Below are 11,295 nucleotides of genomic sequence, written 5' to 3'. Positions count from 1 at the left end.
CATTTGTCTGCTTGATGACAGTGGGAAAGACATTTAAATTCTCTGTATCTCAGTTCCCTCCTCTGTGAAATGGGGATTAAGATTGTGAGCTCCATGTGGGACATGGACTACGTCCAACCTGATTAGCTTGTACCTACTCCAGTGCTTAGTAGAGTATCTGGCACATCGTAAGTGCTAAACAAATACCATTTTTTTTAAAAAAAGGGGGTAAATAAGTTCACAAGTGATAGAAGAGCATGTAAACTCCTCCCAGGCCTGAGGACATGAGGCTTGAAGCTTCTGCTTTGATGTTCCCAAGTGTCCACAGAGTCTTACCATACCACCCCAGTACTCCATACACAGTCGTGCCCTAAAAAACACAGGTGATGATGAATGTCAAAGTTATCCCTAGGGTAAATACTAGATAAACATGATTATTTTCTACATTGCAGGTCCTTTTTCCATTTGAATAACGAATGGTTCCTAGAGAGAGGGACTTTCTCCCGACAGGAGATGAAAATGTTTGTCTGGTCACAAGAGTTTTATGTGTGAAGGTCCCTATATTTCTCACCTGGTTTCAGCTGAGAGAACCGGACCTTTCCATGTATTCCCATCATGTTTCTAGCTCAGATCCTCCCCATCCACTGATGTCAGCTGTTGATGAGGGAGGTAACTTCAGGAGTCGAAACTGTTGGCTAGTTGGGCTTTAGAGAAGCAGCGTGGCTCAGTGGAAAGAGCAGGGGTTTGGGAGTCAGGTCATGGGTTCTAATCCCGGTCTGCCACTTGACAGCTGTATAACTGTGGGCAAGTCACTTAAATTCTCTGTGCCTCAGTAACCTCATCTGTAAAATGGGGATTAAGACTGTGAGCCTCATGTGGGACTACCTGATGACCCTATATCTACCCCAGCACTTGGAACAGTGCTCTGCACATAGTAAGCGCTTAACAAATACCAACATTATTATTATTATTATTGCTATTGCCTCACTGGTAGTTGGCATCCAAAGGTGTTTAAGACTGACTTTCCTGGAGTTCAAACCTAGAATGAAAATCTGTTCCACTTAGCCATTTCACAGTCTAGTATTTGTTACCATAGAGGCAACTTTGTCACTAATGCTAATTTAGCACAGAAAGATACAGTGTGTTCAATACTAATAATGTTGGCATTTGTTAAGCGCTTATTATGTGCAGAGCACTGTTCTAAGCCCTGGGGTAGATACAGGGTAATCAGGTTGTCCCAAGTGAGGCTCACAGTCTTCATCCCCGTTTTACAGATGAGAGAACTGAGGCCCAGAGAAGTTAAGTGACTTGCCCACAGTCACACAGCTGACAAATGGCAGAGCCGAGATTCGAACCGATGACCTCTGATTCCAGAGCCCAGGCTCTTTCCACTGAGCCACGCTGCTTCTAGTGAATCCCTTGCCTACTCTGTGAGGTTGGGCAAGTCTTTTAGCTTCTCGGTTTCAGTCGCCTCATCTGTGAAATGGGGATTAAGGCTGGGAGCCCCATTTGAGACAGGGACTGTATCCAACCTGATTAGCTGGACTCTACCCCACCACTTAATACAGTGCTTGTTACAGTAAGCGATTAAGCAAGGCCATTAAATAAACAGTTCAGACTCAAAATCTTCGTTCTTTGGCCTCCTTAGAAACATCCTTCACAGAGGGAGAGCCAGGTGTTGAGGGGTGGATTCTCTCATTCTTGAGGAGTACCGGACTTTACTTATTATCCTGTCAGGGCGTTTACCCCTTTGGCCACCATTTTGAGGTGAATTTTTTTAAAGGAGAAAGTAGTCCAGAGCTCTTGAGTTTCTTCTACTTGCGTTTCTGAGGTTTTGAAGAGCCGGGTTCCCTGACTTTAGGCGCTAAGAAATGTCTTTCAGTATTAGTCCACTGCCCAGTGTGGCCGTGGGCTGACTGCTGACCATCAGGGGTATAGGCACAAAGGCACTGGGAGTGGGGGTAGTGTGGCCTAGTGAAAAGAGCATGGGGGTGGGAGTCGGGAGACCTGGGTTCCATAATACTGGCTCCACCGCATGTCTGCTGTGTGGCCTTGGCTAAGTCACTTAACTTCTCTGTGCCTCAGTTACCTCATCCATAAAAAACGGGGATTAAGAACGTGAGCCCCATGTGGGACACGGACTCTGTTCAACCTGATTAACTTGTATCTTCCCCAGTGATCAGAACAATGCTTGGCACACAGTAAGCACTTAAGTACCATAATCATTATTAATAATTGTTATTGGCTTACTGTGTGACTATGGAAAAATCACTTACCCTCTCTGGTGCTTCAGTCAATCCTCAAGTCAGTGGTATTTCTTGAGTGCTTATTGTATGCAGAGCACTGTACTGAGCACTTGGGAGAGTATAATATAACAATAAACAGACACACTCCCTGCCCACACTGAGCTAGTTTTATCATCTATAAGACATGTTAGACAGAGCATGGACCTGGGAGTCAGAGGTCTTGGGTTCTAATTCCAACTCTGCCAGTTTTCTGCTGGGTGATCTTGGGCAAGTCACTTTACTTCTTTGTGCCTCAGTTTCCTCTGCTGTGAAATGATTCACTACCTGTTCTCCCCCCTACTTAAACTGGGAGCCCCATGTGGGACAGGGTCTGTGTCTAACCTGATTAACTTGTATCTACCCCAATGCTTAGAACAGTGTTTGAAACACAATAAGCACTGAACAAATACCATAATAACTATAAAATGTGAATATAATATCTGCCCTCCCTACTTCTTAGGTTCTGATCCCTGTGAAGGGCAGGGACATGTTTGATCTGCTTATTTTGTACTTGACCTGGTCCTTAGCTCAGTGCTTAGTACAGTTTTTTGCACAAAGTAAGCACTCAAATACCATCGATCGATCGTTTGCTTGGTACACATCAAATGCTTAGAAAATGCCAATATTAACAGGTATATATCAAAGATGCCTCTACCACCTGCCTCTGTCCTTTTACCTTTGTTCAGAGTAATGCTAATTTTTTTTCAGTATTTGTCAAACGCTTATTGGGCACCAGGCACTTTACTAAACACTGAGGTAGGTACGAGTTAATCAGGTTGGACACAGTTCAAGACCCACGTGGGGCTCGCGGTCTTAATCCCCCTTTTACAGATGAGGTAACAGAGGCCCAGAGAATTAAGTGACTTGTCCAAGGTCACACAGCAGACAGGTGGAGGAGTCAGGATTAGAACACGGCTCCTCCCGTCTCACAGGCCCATGTTCTATCCACTATTCCAATCATCCCATTTAATCTGCAAGATTAAGAAGGGGTGGGGAATTGATCTTTTCACCAGTGTTTGGGTCCTAGAAGCTTTAGGATGCAGTGTCGGATCCCTGCTAGGAACTATGGTTTCTAAAATCCCCATCCATCATACCAAACTTGTGTGGAGCCATAAATATATATTCAGATGGATGAGAGAACCTGGGCTTTTAAAAACCAGACATTAAACTTCTCTAACACTCCACCTATGGACTTGACCTCAATCTCATCATCTCCTCACAGCTAAGAGGACTTTTTTTATACCATGGATTGGCTATTGACTTTCAGCTTTCTCAATCAGTGAGGTTGAATGTTAGATGACCAGATGTCCTAGTGCAGTCAGTGGCTGCAGAGCCCTGTACTAAGCGCTTGGGAGAGTACAATATAATAATAATGATTATTATTATTGTTAAGCACTATGTGCCGAGCACCGCTCTAAGATCTGGGGAAGATACAAGTTTATCAGGTTGTTCCACGTGGGGCTCAGTCTTCATCCCCATTTTACAAAGATCACTGAGGCATAGAGAAGTGAAGTGACTTCCCCAAAGTCACACAGCTGACAAGTGGCGGAGCTGGGATTAGAACCCAGGACCTCTGACTCCCAAGCCCGGGCTCTTTCCACTAAGCCATGCTGCTTCAATATAACAATAAATAGATTCCTTACCCACAGTGAGCTCACGGTCTAAAGGGGGAGACAGGCATTGATATAACTATGCAGGTGGGACATTACTGAAATCTCAGGTTCTGCCTTACCTCCCCTTCGAGACTGTGAGCTTGTTGTTGGGCAGGGATTGTCTCTAACTGTTGCTGAAGAGTACATTCCAAGCTCTTAGTACAGTGCTCTGCACATAGTAAGTGCTCAATAAGTACGACTGAATGAATGGATGAATCTTTGGGATGTGAGGGGTCTCAAAAATCCACCCCCTCCACTCCACCCACTCGGTGATCGTGAACTGGGACGGTTCACGTGGTGAAGAGGGAGGAATGAGGCAGGGAAGTGAGGATGTTTATTCATTCAATCGTATTTATTGAGTACTCATTGTGTGCAGAGCACTGTATTAAGCACTTGGAACGCAGAGAAGCACTAGAAGTGCTGGAGAAGCAGCATGGCCTAGTGGATAGAGCACGGGCCTGGGAGTCAGCAGGTCCTGGGTTCTAATCTCAGCTCTGCCATTTCTCTGCTGTGTGGGCAAGTAACTTCTCTGTGCCTCAGGTATTGCATCTGTAAAATGGGGATTTAGACTGTAGCCCCATGTGGGAGAGGGGCTGTGTCCAACACGATTTGCTTGTATTCACCCCAGTGCTTAGTACAGTGCCTTGTACATAGTAAAGCACTTAACAAATACCTTAATTATTTTCATTATTATTATTACAAGGGTGGAGGATCCCAGCTCTAAGCTTTGAGTGCTTGGGTCTGGGCTTGCAGCTCTCACTGTCTGAGGTTTGTGCCACGGGCTCTTAGATATTAAATTTTTCCTTTTGAGTTTGGAGGGCAGGGCTTTTATTAGATAGCAAAGTGGGAGCAGGCTTAGAATCATCAACTCAACTGTATTTAGTAAGCATTTACTATGTGCAGACCACTGTACTAAGTACTTGAGAGAATACAATATAAAAGAGTTCATTCAATCATATTTATTGAGCGCTTACTGTGTGCAGAACACTGTACTGAGCACTCGGGAGAGTACAATTCAAGAGAGTTCATTCATTCATTTATTGAGCACTTACTGTGTGCAGAAAACTGTACTAAGTACTCGGGAGAGTGCAATCCAACAATAAACAGATTCCCTGCCCACAATAAGCTTACAGTCTAGAGGGGGAGACAGACATTAATATACATAATTTATAATATATAATTTACAGATGATGATGGTGTTTGTTAAGTGCTTACTGTGTGTCAAGCACCGTTCTAAGCACTGGAGTAAATATGAGCTAATCAGGTTGGACACAGTCCCTGTCCCACACGGGGCTCACAGTCTTAATCTCCATTTTACAGATGAAGTAACTGAAGCACAGAGAAATTAAGTGACTTGTCCAAGGTCACACAGCAGAGAAGTGGTGGAGCTGGGATTAGAACCCAGGTCCTTCTGACTCACTGGCCTGTGCTCTACCCACTAGGACATGCACGTAAATGCTGTGAAGTTCAGTGTGGGGTGAATATCAACTACCCAAAATCACAGGCCCAAGTGCAGAGACCTAGTGGGTTGGGAAGACCTGATTTCAAGTTTTTTCTGCCTTGTTCATAACTTTCACGGTAGCTGAAGAGCTGGAGGGCATAGGGCTAGGAGTCCAGCACAAACAGCTGTAACAATAATAATAATGATGGTATTTGTTAAGTGTTTACTATGTGCCAAGCACTACTCTAAGTGCTGGGGTGGATACAAGGTGATCAGGTTGTCCCAAGTGGGGCTCACAGTCTAAATTCCCATTTTACAGATGAGGTAATTGCGGCACACAGTTAAGGGATTTGCCCCAAATCTCACAGCAGACAAGTGGCAGAGCCGGGATTAGAAGCGATGACCTCTGACTCTAAGCCCGGGCTCTTTCCACTAAGCCTCGCTGTTTCCCAAGTGCTTAAACCTGTGGGCTGGATGTGGTAAGTGGCTCAAAAAATACCACTGATTGTTTGAGCAGAAGCAACTGGAAACCTCTAGAGATGTGTTACCGATTTGCACATTCCAAGTGCTTAGTCCAGTGCTCTGCACATAGTAAGCACTCAGTAAATGCTATTGAATGAAAGGGACAGTTTTCCCCAACATGGAGCTGGCTCCGAAGAGAATAGCAATAATGACAATCCTCTAGATCGTAAACTCACAACGGGCAGAGAATGTGACTGCTAACTCTGCTGTATTGTACTCTCTCCCTAGTACTTAGTACAGTGCTCTGTACAAAATTAGAGCTCAGTAATTATGACTGATTGTTTCAGATGCTCCTTACCTCCTGTAACTGGATTGGGGTGCAGGTGGGTTAAAGGTATCTCTTGGGCCGGGCAGGATTTCAGATCCAGGAGTGAGTGTTGTTGATTCGGCATTGTTTTTATTGGCAACGGGGAGAGCGGCTGGGAGACAAACTGGTCCGATGCTCTATGGGGAACACCTGGCGATTTCTAAAGAACAAAAAGCCATGAAATGCTTGGGAAAAGGAGTGGGGCAACGGGGATCATTAAACACCAGGAATGAGCAGCCTATGGAAAAGAAAAAAAAAGGACTGCAGGTAACGTGTTGGGCTGCAGTTACCATTTAGCAAAGAAGCTTGGGGAAACCTGAACCCGATTCTAAGTATTAGCCATCTGTTTGTCTTGTCGAGCCCATTTAGTAAACAGCCTTACCCACTTCCCACACTGTTGTAGAGCCTTTTATTCACCCTCAGTGTTCTTTCTTCATGAGGAGCAGCATGGCCTAGTGACTAGAGCTTGGGCCTAGGGGTCAGAGGGACCTGGATTCTGGTCCTGACTCTGCCACATATCTGCTGTGTGACCTTGGGAAAGTTACTGTACTTCTCTTTGCCTCAGTTACCTCATCTGTAAAACAGGGGTTAAGACTGTGAGCCCTATGTGGGACAGGGATTGTGCCTCATTTGATTTGCTTGTATCTTCTCCAGCGCTTAGTACAGTTCCTGGCACATAGTAAGCATTTAAGCACCACAATTATTATTATTCATCTTGCAACAGTAACTCTGGGCACTTGGTTTTCACTGCCTGGAATCCCCTCTACGTGAAGTACTGATCCCCTTCTTTTTCTAATAACTATTTTGGGTTCTAGCAGTAAGCAGTTCAGAACCATCTTGGACTGGGCTGGCAGGGCATCACCAAGTGGACTTGGGAGTCGCCAAGGGGACTCAATTTATTAAATGTGACCGACACCTCCTGTGCTATATGAAAACATGGTCTGCGGGTCAGAGGACGTTGTAATCCTGGCTTTGCCACGTCTGCTTTGTGCCCTTGGGCAAGTCACTTCACTTCTCTGTGCCTCGGTTATCTCATATGGAAAATGGGGATTAAGACTGTGAGCCCCATGTGGGACAGAGACTTATATCTATCCCAGCGTGTAGAACGGTGCTTGGCACATAAGCACCTAACGAAAACCTTAATTATTAGTATTATATGCGGCAGGTTGAACTCCATTTTTGATTTACACCTTCTATAAATCAGCCCGCCTCCCGACTTAATCTCGAGGGGAAATGGGTACTTGAAACTTCTTGGTCCTGCAGCTGAATTCAGAAGGTAATAGGAAGGAAACTGGTTTTAGGCTTGATAGGGTGGGTACTAATAATCAACCTCCGCACAAACCAAAAACTTCTCACTCTAGGCTTCAAGGCTCTCCATCACCTTGCCCCTTCCTACCTCTCCTCCCTTCTCTCTATGCCCACCCCGCACGCTCTGCTCCTCTGCTGCCCACTTCCTCACTGTCCCCCGGTCTCGCCTATCTCGCCGTCGACCCCTGGGCCACGTCCTCCCGCGGTCCTGGAACGCCCTCCCCCCTCACCTCTGCCAAACTAATTCTCTTCCCCTCTTCAAAACCCTACTTAAAGCTCACCTTCTCCAAGAGGCCTTCCCAGACTGAGCTCCGCTTTTCCCTCTGCTCCCTCTACCCCCCTTCACCTCTCCGCAGCTAAACCCTCTTCCCCCCCTTCCCTCTGCTCCTCCCCCTCTCCCTTCCCATCCTCTCAGCACTGTACTCTTCCGCTCAACTGTATATATCTTCATTACCCTATTTATTTTGTTAATGAGATGTTCTTCCCCTTGATTCTATTTATTGCCATTGTTCTTGTCTGTCCGTCTCCCCCAATTAGACTGTAAGCCCGTCGAAGGGCAGGGACTGTTTCTATCTGTTACCGATCTGTACATTCCAAGTGCTTAGTACAGTGCTCTGCACATAGTAAGCGCTCAATAAATACTATTGAATGAATGAATAATAAATTCTAGAAACTGTATGGAGGATGAGGAGGCCTGGGTCCTGTCCTTAGTTTTCACTCTGGGGCTCAAGATGAATTATTTTCCCTGATGATTAGCAGAGATTCGTTCACCAGGCAGCCCTCTCCCCTTTGGGTTTTCCAGGTGTGTCTGGCCAGGACACCTGGGCGTGAAGGAGGAAGGGGAAGAAGCCATGGCGGAACTTGTGCTGGAAGCCTGGGAGATTGTTGCCCTGATCCTCATGACCGTCATCATCATGAGCACCCTGATCGGGCTCCCCCCTGTCGTTATGGTTATGTGGAGGATGAAGCAACGACAGATCGTCTCTCTGGAAGGAACTACGTGAGCCTACACCGCTTGAGAAGCTATCGAGGACCTAGGCCTGTGAAGGGCCGTCACCTGTGGAGAGAATTCATGATGCTGCAGTGCCTCGCTCTTCTGGAGAAAGAGAAATAAGGATAGTGAGAGCAGTGAAATGTCTGAACTCTTGAATGCATAGAGAAGCAGCGTGGCTCAGTGGAAAGAGCCCAGGCTTGGGAGTCAGAGGTCATGGGTTCGAATCCCGGCTCTGCCACTTGTCAGCTGTGTGACTGTGGGCAAATCACTCGACTTCTCTGTGCCTGTTACCTCATCTGTAAAATGGGGATGAAGACCGTGAGCCTCACGTGGGACAACCTGATTACCCTGTATCTTCCCCAGCACTTAAAACAGTGCTCTGCACATAGTAAGCGCTTACCAAATGCCACCATTATTATTATATTTCAGTGGTTTGTTCACTTTGATGTCATTTTGGACTTTATTTTTGCCTGAACTGTTTCCTCAGATAGGTTCCTTGGAAGAAGGCTTTGTGGTTGTCAGGCTCTGTGCTTTTCTTCATTGGATTTTTGTTAAATTAACTCCACGTCTCCCCACTCCTCAAGAGCCTCCAGTGGTTGCCCATCAACCTCTGCATCAAACAGAAACTCCTTGTCATCGGCTTTAAGGCTCTCAATCAGCTTTCTCCCTTCTATCCTACCACTCTAATCTCCTCCTACAGCCCAGTCCACTCACTTTGCTCCTTCAACACCAATTTACTCATTGTACTTCCATCTCATGTATCTCACCATTGACCCCTTCTCCACATGCTTCCTCTGACCTGGCTCTCCCTTCCCCTTCACATCCCAAATACTGCTACTCTCCCCACCTTCATAGCCTTATTAAAATCCCACCTCCTCCAAGAGGTCTTCCCCAACTAAGCCCTCATTTCCTCTACTTCCTCTCGTTTCTCCATTGCTTATGCTCTTGGATCTGTTCCCTTTAAGTACTTGATGTTCACCCCGCCTCAGTCCCACAGCACTTATGTCAATATCCATAATTTATTTATATTAATTTCTGTCTCCCCCTCTAGACTGGGCAGGGAATGTGTCTATTGTATTCTCCCAACTATAGTGCTCTGCACCCAGTAAGTGCTCAATAAATACCATTGATTGATTGATTGAACACTGTGGGACTAGTCTTCATCGAGATGGCTTTTCAAAGGCAGGGCCGAGATTAAAGGAGGCTACTTGTGGTCCTTGTGGGTACCGGACAAGGAACACACGTGACATCGCTTGTGTTATGCCGATACGCAGCTTAACCTAGTGACATTATATGAACTATTTTAAAAAAGTCTATTACTGGACATCTATCCAGTACTAATTAAACCACGCCCAAAGTGTGTCCCTGGGAGACTCCTGACCTCCCGCTTGCTCCAATCCATTGAATTCCCCTCCTTGATCCATGTGGGGAGAATGGTGGGCTGTGGTATATGAAAGGAGAGGGAATTCCAGGTCAGAGCGAGCATGTGGACAAGCGACTAGTGGTGAGATAGACGAGATTGAAGTACACCGCTTCCAACCCATGGAACTCAGTGGAAGGAGTTATGCTGGGGGAAAGCTGGGCTCTAGAATAAATAAAATGGACAAGGAGGTGCTACATAATAATAATAATGTTGGAATTTGTTAAGTGCTTACTATCTGCCAAGCACTGTTCTAAGCCCTGGGGTAGATCAGGGTAATCAGGTTGTCCTATGTGAGGCTCACAGTCTTAATCCCCATTTTACAAATGAGGTAACTGAGGCACCGAGAAATGAAGTGACTTGCCTAAAGTCACATAGCTGACAGGTGGCGGAGTCAGGATTAGAACCCATGACCTCTGACTCCTAAGCCCCTTGTTCCAGACTGTCCATAATAATAATAATAACAACAATAGTAATTATGATACTTGTTAAGTGCTTATTATGTGCCAAACACTGTTCTCAGTACTAGGGTAGATACAAGTTAATTAGGTTGGACATAGTCCCTGTCCCACATAGCGTTTACAGTCATAATCACCATTTTACAGGTGAGGTGACTGAGATACAGAGAAGTGAAGTGACTTGCCCAAGATCATACAGCAGGCAAGTGGCGGAGCTGGGATTAGAACCCAGGTCCTTCTGACTCCCAGGCCCGTGCTCTATCCACTAAGCCACGTGAAAAGCTTCAAAAAAAAATGGAACGCTTCACACATTTGCATGTCATCTTTGCTCAGGGGCTATGCCAGTCTTCTCTGTGTCTTTTCAGTTTTAGTGTATATACACAAGGGCCCATCCTATGCAGGATCAAAACTTGGAAGAAGTCTGGAAGAAGGAAGAAAACTAGTGAGATGAGAGGGTCTGCACCCAATTTACATAGTAACCCCCTTGGGCATGGATAACCAGGGAGGAGAATTCTCTGGTGTTGACTGGGATCCTCTGCAAGTTGGGGCAAAGTGGCCCCCGGCATTTGAAATCAAATCCCATCAAATCAGGATTTAATTAACTGGGTGTGGTTTGTTAATCCAGGAGACTGAAGCAATACACAAAGTTAATTTTCCATCAGAACTAGCATCATCAGTCACGGATTCCAAACCTTAGCCCCACCCAGCAGTGATAACATCCAGCATCGCAAGATTCAGAACTGCTTTCTCAGTAATTGTGCTCAGACTCCAGGTGTTACTCTTCATACTTGTATAGATGTGGTCTTTGCCCTCAAGAAGATTGCTCATAACGAACTAGATATAGCATCCTGGCCCAGCCTTAAGAACCTCAAATATCTTATATGCTCTCAGCTGGTACTCAATAAATACCATGTCTTCCTCTAACTGCA

The 11,295-nt window shown here is 45.7% G+C and overlaps 1 non-coding gene across 1 annotated transcript; it reads right to left on the bottom strand.

The window, feature by feature from the left end:
* Positions 1–10,654: 10,654 nt before the first annotated feature.
* Positions 10,655–10,758, bottom strand: LOC114810951. The gene has a single exon (XR_003758640.1). It is a non-coding gene; the product is annotated as a U6 spliceosomal RNA (small nuclear RNA).
* Between the last annotated feature and the right edge of the window lie 537 nt (positions 10,759–11,295).

Source organism: Ornithorhynchus anatinus, chromosome 3 (genome assembly GCF_004115215.2).
Source record: "Ornithorhynchus anatinus isolate Pmale09 chromosome 3, mOrnAna1.pri.v4, whole genome shotgun sequence".
In the NCBI taxonomy this organism is placed as follows: domain Eukaryota; kingdom Metazoa; phylum Chordata; class Mammalia; order Monotremata; family Ornithorhynchidae; genus Ornithorhynchus; species Ornithorhynchus anatinus.
This window is presented reverse-complemented; position numbering and strand designations above follow the sequence as displayed.